Consider the following 9,167-nt stretch of genomic DNA (forward strand, 5'->3'; position numbering starts at 1 on the left):
TGTATTAGCTTCAATATTTGTTGTAGGAAATAGTAAATAATTTGTTTCAATAATTAACAAATAGGAGAAGTTTAATCAGTGGTTGCAGTAAGTAGATTCGGGTGAGCATTCTCGAATTCTCACAATAAAAGGGCTTTTGAGGATCAGTTGGCAAGCTTGATGAGTTCATTTTTGGAGCTCTATTCTATTTTCTCTCTCTCTCTCTCTCTCACTCTTGGACACAGAGTTTTCTTGGAGCACTTTAGCATTGGAGCAAGAAAGACAGAGAAGGCAAGAGGAAGCAAAGATCAAGCAGGGAAAGGCAAGATCAAGCAACTAGAACACGATTCATTGTAAGTATCGATTTGAAAGTGTCTTTTCCTTGCTAGATTTGGCATGCATGGTATTGCATGTGGTTCTTTTCTATCATGGCATGGGTTTTGCCAAGTGTGACAGTGTTCTTTAGCCTAGCTTTGACATTTCCTAATAGCTTTGATGAAATGGGTTCTCATATTCGGTTTATGTGGGATGGACGAATGGATTCAAAGCTGAGTGGGTGGATCTCCGAAATGACAAACACATGGCCTAGTGGTCCCTGAACCGGATTGCAGATCATGGTAAAGCCACTGGCCTAGTAACCCCTGAACCAGATTGTGGGTTGCAGTAAAGCCAATATTGTGTGCCTCGGTGGGCTTAGGAATATTTGTCGGTGAATGGCGAGATATACGGGAAAGCCAAGAGGCAGATCTCTCTCCATTGGGCCTAGTAGTCCCGGGATGGGATGTACGGTAAAGCCTAGAGAGTGTGTCTCGGTGTAGGGCCTAGTGATCCCTGGATCGAACTGTGGATTACAGTAAAGCCTGAGAAACTAGGAGGCACTCAAATTCCTCACGGTGTAGGTGGAGAAATCCGGTGGCATCCATGCTTATTTGGTGTTTTTGGTGTGTTCTATGAGTCCCACATTCATGCTTGGAATATAACACGGAGGTGAATGAATGAAGAGAGATTTGGCTCAGCCATTCTATGGTCGGGTGGAAAGTGGTAGTCCTATCTCCAGTTGGTTTATTGCATTCATTAATGAGAAATCCATTCCCTTGATTTTCATATGTAAATGCACTGATGTATATGTGGATTTTATCGATGATATGCTTATGATATTTTTGTCCCTATTATGTTGGTTATATGTATGTTTTATGACAACAGCTATGTATGGATCTTAGCATGTTTTTACTTGTAAATGCATGGATAATGTATCTATGGCCTAATAGATGATAATGCAGCAAATGACACGAGGGAACAATGTTTCATAGCAATTATCAGATAAGTATGAGATCTCTACACTTAATTCTGTTGTTTACACTTGTAGGTTACATGTTGATGATATGTTTGACGAAATCCCTGTCATGGCTAGTAGGGGTCTGATTAAGGTATTTTTTAACTTATTGCTTTTGCATCATTGTTTCCTTGCTTTTTGACTGATCTTAAGCTATCACTCCATTTTGGGCAGTGACTTGGGCTCTAGGCTTGAAAAAGTGGCTCAAATCCCGGGGTCACTAGCACAAAACTAGTAAATTGGGTCTTTGGATGCTGGCAGGCAAGCCTGTGAGAGCAACTATGGGTTTCTGGATGCTCTCATGCCTATAGCATGAGAGCGACTGAGGCTTAAGATGTGCAAAACATTAGTGGGACCCAGGGACAGGATGTCTGAGTGGCTGACATGTCTCCTGAGGATTCTGTCGCTGATGTGGATAGGTTGGTTGATGTGTTCCATCGATTCCACTTCCTTAAGGTCACATAGGAGGTCGAATCCAATCATAGTAGCCTCTTGTCGTATGTTTACTCCGGTTGGCTAGTTACTTGAGTAGATATGTGAGGAGGGTGTTACAAAGCTCATGTCATGGTTGTAACTATTTGTGCTCTGAATGGTTGGCTCTCTTGCTTGTCAGTTGTTGTCATGCAAATTTACTCCATACTAATGAAGTCATCTATCACAGTATTATAGTTCATTGGTTGATAAAAATGCTGTTATGATGGCCCTCCCAAGAATGATTGGACTGTCTTTCAACTTATTCCTTACAGTTCAGTGTTTCTACTACTTGTAAACATGGATATTTTCAATTTTGAGGGTTTATATGTTGCTTCATTGTGAAGGAAAATGTGTTTTTTAATGCTCCAGATATTATTAACAAACAGGGTTTATGTTGTGCAGGCCAGGCATTGTGCTATTGAACAAAATCCATCATGTGGGCATAGTATACCCAAAATCTATGACCATTCCTATCATACAACTTGAATTGCAAAAAAGTAGGGCTATTGTTTCCCTCGCTATACTTATAAAATGGAGATTGGGATCTGATTTGAAGTGGAGATTAATGCATGAAATGCAAGTTGCAAGTGGTACAGACAGAGGTAAGTGAACTGCTGAGTGCATGTGTTACCTGTTTAGTGCTCTTAGGACATTGTGTTCTGATTGTGCAGATTCATGCAAAGCTCATGCCATGGTTGTAACTGTCTATGCTCTGAATGGTTGGCTCTCCTGCGTGTTAGTTGTTGTCCTCATGCAAATTTACTCCATACTTATCAAGTCATCTATCACAGTATTATAGTTCATTGGTCGATAAAAATCCTATTATGATGGCCAATGATTGGCATGTCTTTCAACTTATTCCTTATCATTCAGTCTTTCCATTACTTGTAAACATGGATATTTTCAATTTTGAGGGTTTATGTGTTCATTGTGATGGAAAATGTGTTTTTTAATGCTCCAGATACTATTAACAAACAGGGTTTATGTTATGCAGGTCAGGCATTGTTCTATTGAACAAAATCCATCATGTGGGCATAGTATACCCAAAATCTATGACCATTTTGACGACTTATGATGTGACTTGTCGCAACAAACAGTCCATGCCCAATGATATCAAAATCTTCTATTCATTTAAAAGAAAGAGGAGGGTTTCATATAAAGATGGAAGCCACTCAAATTAGTCTTCCTGAGAAAAAGGTAAAAGCTATTGTTGAGAAACTGGCTAGGGATAGGTCACTAAAAGAACCACCAGTTTGACTTTGTCTGTTTTAGAAAGCTATTGTTGAGAATCTGGCTAGGGATATGTCACTAAAAGAACCACCAGTTTGTATCTTTTCAGGACGTAATCTGGGTATCTCTCATCTCAAGCGTTCTTATGATAATATGCCATTGAAAATAAGGGGTCCTAACATTTCTGCACAGAAAGTGCATGGTGAAGATGTTTCGGAAGTGACAAACGTTTCTGCTCATCAATGTACTTCAAAATAACTTCAAGACAAAATGATATCAAGGAGCTGGGAAAAAGTTAAATAGGACAAGGATATGGAAGAAATAAAATGTGAAGTGAAACCTGTAGTGTTTGTCAAACAAAACCTGCCAAAAGTGGCTGAGAATATTATGGGTGAAGAATCTTCTGAAAATTGTCAAAGTAGCACAACAACAGAGAAGGGACAAGAATCTTCTAAAAGCACGGAAACAGGAGAGATATTTCAGGAAAGTGATCTGCATTTTGAAATGAGGACCGGTCTAATTTCCTTATGTCGTGTAGCAGTGAAGGAGACACAGAAGGTGACATGACCTTTTCACTCACTCTCTGGAAGTGAGACATCCTCATCCTCGTCAACTTTGGAATTGTCAAATTTCTCATGTAGGAGTGAACTTTGAAGCTAGCTCTTTTTCTGGGACGGAGAATGAGCCACCAGCTTCCATGAGCTCAATAGATGCTTCCATTTTCAGTCGCAATCATATGTGCAAGTCATCTTTTCCAGCCATGCATTTACAAAAACATGCTATATCTACAGATATCTCAAGTCATGATGACAAAGAAATATTTCCAGCACATCCTCAAACCAAGTCATACAACCAATCTCAACTTTATGAGTAGTTAAATGTTTCAGAGGGAATGATGGTAATGACAGAATGCTCAGAAGTAGGCAAAATCAATGAAATTGCATCCCTTTTAAAATACAAAGAAATTTCTCAAAATCAATGAAATTGCATCCATTTTAAAATACAAAGAAATTTCACCCACAACTCGTACAAATCCCAAATCCTGAATCCTGCCATTTTCCAGGGATAGGAGTTACTGCTCAGAAAGACAATTCCAGGCCACCTAATGAACTAGATGTTAGTCCAACATTTTTATGTTCTACAGAAGAATGTCCTGGAGGTCTTGCTGCAAATGAAGTATTATTAGCTAAAAATTGCACTCCAGAGATAAATTCAGATATCGCACAAGATGGAAATGATGCAGCCTCCCAGCACATATGGAAACAGAAGATTCAGTGGATATAGCATCTCCTCTAACAGAGGCTTTTGAAAAGAATGGAAATATTCAAATTGACGATGGTTGTAATGATTTTTCTGTTACAAATATGGATAGTTCCTATATTAATGTGGGTGATCGTGCCTCCATAGTTAAGAGTACTTCTGTTCTTGATTTTCCTATATAGAGAGAAAGTTCAGGTCCTTGTGTGTCAGTGGGTACATGCCTATCACTTGTAGGCATAGATCATAATAAGTGTATTCATGAAACTTCATATGTGCTTTCCATGGATATTCGAAACACCATGTCTTCAAAGAGTCATCAATTCAAGCTTCAGAGCATTATTTCAAATGATCAATGGCAACAGTTTTCTTCGACTGAGGAAACATTTCTTGAATCAAACTCAGCCTCATGGATTGATCCTCAATGTAGTAAAAGGCATGTTAATGTACCACTTAAATCAGTGGCATCTACTGTCAAGCTGCAACGTGGAAAACCAAACATATCATCCAATACAAACTAAGAGTCTCAGTTTCAGTAGCTGCCCATATCATCCAATACAAACTAGAGAATCTTCCTTTGCATATTATGGTCACAAAGTTTGTGGGAACATCCTGAAACATCCTGAAACATATCTAGCAGGAAACTGCTCTCATTGATCTTTGGAAGTGCCTGCATTGCATTATTTAGATTAAAATACTAGTGTTTGGAGCCCAGAAAGAGCCAGCATGAAATCAGTTCAAAAAATCATCATCTATGGTCATCTCCTGGATACGTTCAGCCCAGATCAAAAAAAATTAAATAAGGAATTAATGCCATGCAAACATTCGTTGAATATGGATTTAGAAATGGGGTCCTCAGAAAGCTGCTCTCACCAATCTCAAAAAGAAGTGGCAGTTCTATTACCAAGAAACATGAACCAGATCCTGAAAGGCTACCTATTGCTACACCAGAGACACAGCCCAGTCATACCAAGTGCATCAGCTTCACCTACTCATTCTTTGATTTCACAGGGTCTTCTTCACTGTTCGTGCAAGGATGGATTGCCATATTATAGCTTTTCTTTGAATGAGTCTGAAAAGGCTTTTGTAGCAAAAAAGTGGAAAGTCAACAACCGTGGCAGAGAAGGTTTTGACTGGTTGTACACATTTCATTCTGGTCCTGATAATAAGACAATTTTAAATCTTCTTAAAAAAACAAGAACGAATGGGTAGCCACAAAGGACGAGCATGTTCTTGATCTTGTGGGACACATGAGAGTCACCAGTTCATTATGCCGTGAGATTAACAGTTTTCGTAGCTTAGAAATTGCAGTGGAAACTGAATTTGTTCTACTTGGTGTACACTGTAAACATTGTACATATCAAAGAGGGACCTTCAAGACAAACATGTTCAACAGAGAATATAATTCTTGTTCCTGATCAGTCAGACCATACGAGAATTCCAAACGGAAACTGTGGTGATTCATGCTCTACATCAATAACATCCTCTAGTCCAATTGCCGACAATACTAGTTTTGTCCCAAGCTATGTGGCCTCAACTAAACAGGCCATCAAGAACAAAACGTCGGACGTAAGGTTGAGTCAGTCCTCACAACAAAAATACAGTGAATTCTTTCAATCCAGTCTTATGTCTCGATCTGTAGATGGTAACGCAGTCTGTGTGGAGAACTGGGGTACTTGGGGTATCTCAGATGCCGAACTTTGTCTAGCTATAGTGATCCCAGACAGAAACTGGGAACAGTGGAACTGGCAAAGACACTTTCAAAGCCAGGGGCTGGGGCCTGAAATTTCTTGACAAAAGCCTTCATAATTCAAAGTCAATACATTCACGGGGTCAAGATGACTCTTGCAAGTCAGAATGCAGCGATAATTCCGCTATGAGCCCTACCCCATGTTCAGCAGGATATGCTTTTGATGACCAGTCTCCAGGTCAAGGACTGCAAGTATAACAGCTCTAGTGCCAGCAGGCATACATGGTTTGCCCAAAATTAAATCAAGTGGACCTTCACCTCTGATTGAATGGTGGAGACTCGGTGACAAGTGTGATTGTGATGGATGGGATCTGGGTTCTGCACTCACCTTACTTCACGATCGGAAACAAAGAAGGACAAGCGACTTAATTGAGACCAATTCAAAGGCAGAGGATTGCTATTCATTATATGTGCTTTCTAAGGTATTGTATCTGTGACCAACCATTTTGATTTTAATTTATGTAGAGTGCCAGTGTTATGTTATGGTTCATCCATATCCTTTTCTCCTCCATTTTTCCCTTTGAAAATACTGGGAAGTTTTGTCGTTCTGTCACTCCTATCTGAAATTTTTGTTCATGTTGGACATTATGTCAATCGCAGGGAGAGAGGGAAGATAGACACGCATTAACAATGACAGCAGTTGCTGACGGTCTGTATTCTGTTAGTTTTCAATCACAATTGAAAACCTTACAGGCTTTCTCTATAGTTTTGTCCATGCTGCACAGCAGAGAAGAGATCCTCATTCCTCCTGGCATGCATGATAATAACAATAATAAAGTAATTGATTGCAGTTGGTACCAAAAGCAAAAGAAAAGAGCCCTGGGCACCTTGGGGACGAGCAGGGAGGATATCAAATTTATTCCTAGATAGAGATGTACATTGTACTGTAAAGTTTTGTCAGTCAATTTGTGGATATTGGGCTTTATGTTAAAGTTGTTGTCATCCATGATCCCCTATTGTGGTCTGGGTACATGGAAGATCCTGTCATCCAAATGCTAAGAGCAACCCAAATGTATATTCAGTGATAGCTATTTCCATGATGCGGGTGTTGCAATTTCCGCATCGGTATTGGTTTCTTATGCTATCCAAACATCCTGGCAAGATGTAAAGGTCTATTGGTTATGATTTGTGAACAAAATAATAAAGCGAAAATATGTAAATTTTTTTGTTTTCTATCAAATATATTTCATCAAATCTATTTCATCAAATCATCGCACATCCTTCTGGCCTGGATCAAGGTTCAAGGTCTTTACACCTAGGTTTTCTTATCTTTTTAAAAATGCCCCACAAAATAAGTAGGATACCAAGCACTTTCTGGAATTGTTTCTACTGTAGAAACTGCTTTCTATCATATTTCCTTTGTATATTCAAATAACAATACAATTTTATTACTGTACATTACACATTTCAGCGTCCTTGTGGCCCTTTTATTTGTACTTTGTAGCTTCCTTTTAACTTGTGTGATTGTGAACCCTGATTTGTTCATTGTGTGAAGGCAAATTGGATGAGAGCTAGAGTTCACTGTATATTACAACAGTTTCTTAGTTCTTATCTATACGACCACCAACCTTCGTGTGTTGCTATTTGTGAACTGTTACTTCAGTTGCTTACTTATCTGGCATATCGTTGATACTTGTAATTAGTAACTTATGTGCAGTTCTAATTAAAATTACCCAGAACTGCTTCATTCTTATCATATACTAGCGCAGCTATGTTACTGTTGGTATTTAGAGTTCAGTAAAAGTATTTATATACCTAACATTAGTTTATATTGAGAAAGGAGTATGCCATATTGGTCCTTTCAGATTTCTCTTGCTGGCAAAACTGTGCTTACTCAACCCAATTGTCAATTTCTTGTTTTTTTCACCGCGGTTTCCTTTCTCTTTTCTCAAGATTCGTGAGTTTTCCTATAAAATCTTTTCTCTAGCGCATGAGGGAGTAAAGGATAATGCAAAATTGTTTTTCATATTTGCAAATCTCTGGACAAGTTAATTGAGATACAAAGTTTGTTCACCTTATGCTTTTAAATGATTTACCACACAAACAACATACAAAACATATCTCCACCTAAAATACCATCGAATTTCCAATCAGCAATATATATGTATGCGGAGAATGCTATATAGTCATTGTAAACATCCTTAAAATATGTCTAATTTTATTTCAATAAAAATATCCATGGAAATGTCATAGAAAAGATAATTATCACTGTTCAACTCTATTTTCAGGAGTATGGCTCATCTACCATATACCTATTCTGGACACTTCTGATTGACCACACTTCTGATTGACCACACAGCGTGAGGAACCTGTGTCTAGAATAACCCATATCCATTCTGGACACTTTTGATATTCTCAACACTTTTGATTGACCACACAACCTGAGGAGGAACCCATACTTATTCTGGACATTTTTGATTGACCACACAGCGTGAGGAGGAACCCAAAGAATTCTCACTTTCGGTACACTTTTGATTTATCACACAGCTTGAGGAACCCATACTTATTCTGGACATTTGTGATTGACCACACAGCGTGAGGAGGAACCCAAAGAATTCTCACTTTCGGTACACTTTTGATTTATCACACAGCTTGAGGGACCCAAAGAATTCTCATGCTGGGAGCATGTGTGCGAACAGAGTGAATAAAGAGGAATTGCAAAGGATAGCATGCTGAGGGCATGTGTGCGAATAGAGTGAATAGAGAGGAAGAGCAAAGGATAGCAGTGAGTAGTGGAATGGGAATGGGAATGTGTGAGAGATATAGAGAGGAAGAGCAAAGGATAGCAGTGAGTACTGGAATGGGAATGGGAATGGGAATGTGTGAGAGATATAGAGAAGGGTGTCCGAGTGAACTAGCGGACCTTGTGAGCAAAAAAAATGAACTCATGTGTTCAAAAAATTGAACCATATGCAGGGGTGATAGAGAACCCTTTAAGTCACAACAAACCCCCATGGAGTTGTGAACTACTTGATTGGTGAGGGAAGTCAGTGCTGAAGCCATTACCCTGAGCTAGAAGGCTAGATGATAATACTGAGAAATTTTGTTGAATATATATAGAAAATAGTAGAAATGGTTTTTTTGAACTAATTTTATGTTGATTCACGCTGACTCTTTGTGGGTTCCTAGTATTTTAGATCACGC

The 9,167-nt window shown here is 38.9% G+C and overlaps 1 long non-coding RNA gene across 1 annotated transcript; it reads left to right on the plus strand.

Annotated features, from left to right (window-relative positions):
• Window positions 1-2,191: 2,191 nt before the first annotated feature.
• On the plus strand, window positions 2,192-7,166 carry LOC149149494 (uncharacterized). Its single transcript, XR_016263010.1, has 4 exons — window positions 2,192-2,388; window positions 2,781-2,983; window positions 3,126-6,445; window positions 6,624-7,166. It is a non-coding gene; the product is annotated as an uncharacterized LOC149149494 (long non-coding RNA).
• Window positions 7,167-9,167: the final 2,001 nt, after the last annotated feature.

This window comes from Pinus tabuliformis, chromosome 9 (genome assembly GCF_031772625.1).
Source record: "Pinus tabuliformis cultivar Carrire ecotype Pingquan chromosome 9, CPIR1, whole genome shotgun sequence".
NCBI lineage: Eukaryota > Viridiplantae > Streptophyta > Pinopsida > Pinales > Pinaceae > Pinus > Pinus tabuliformis.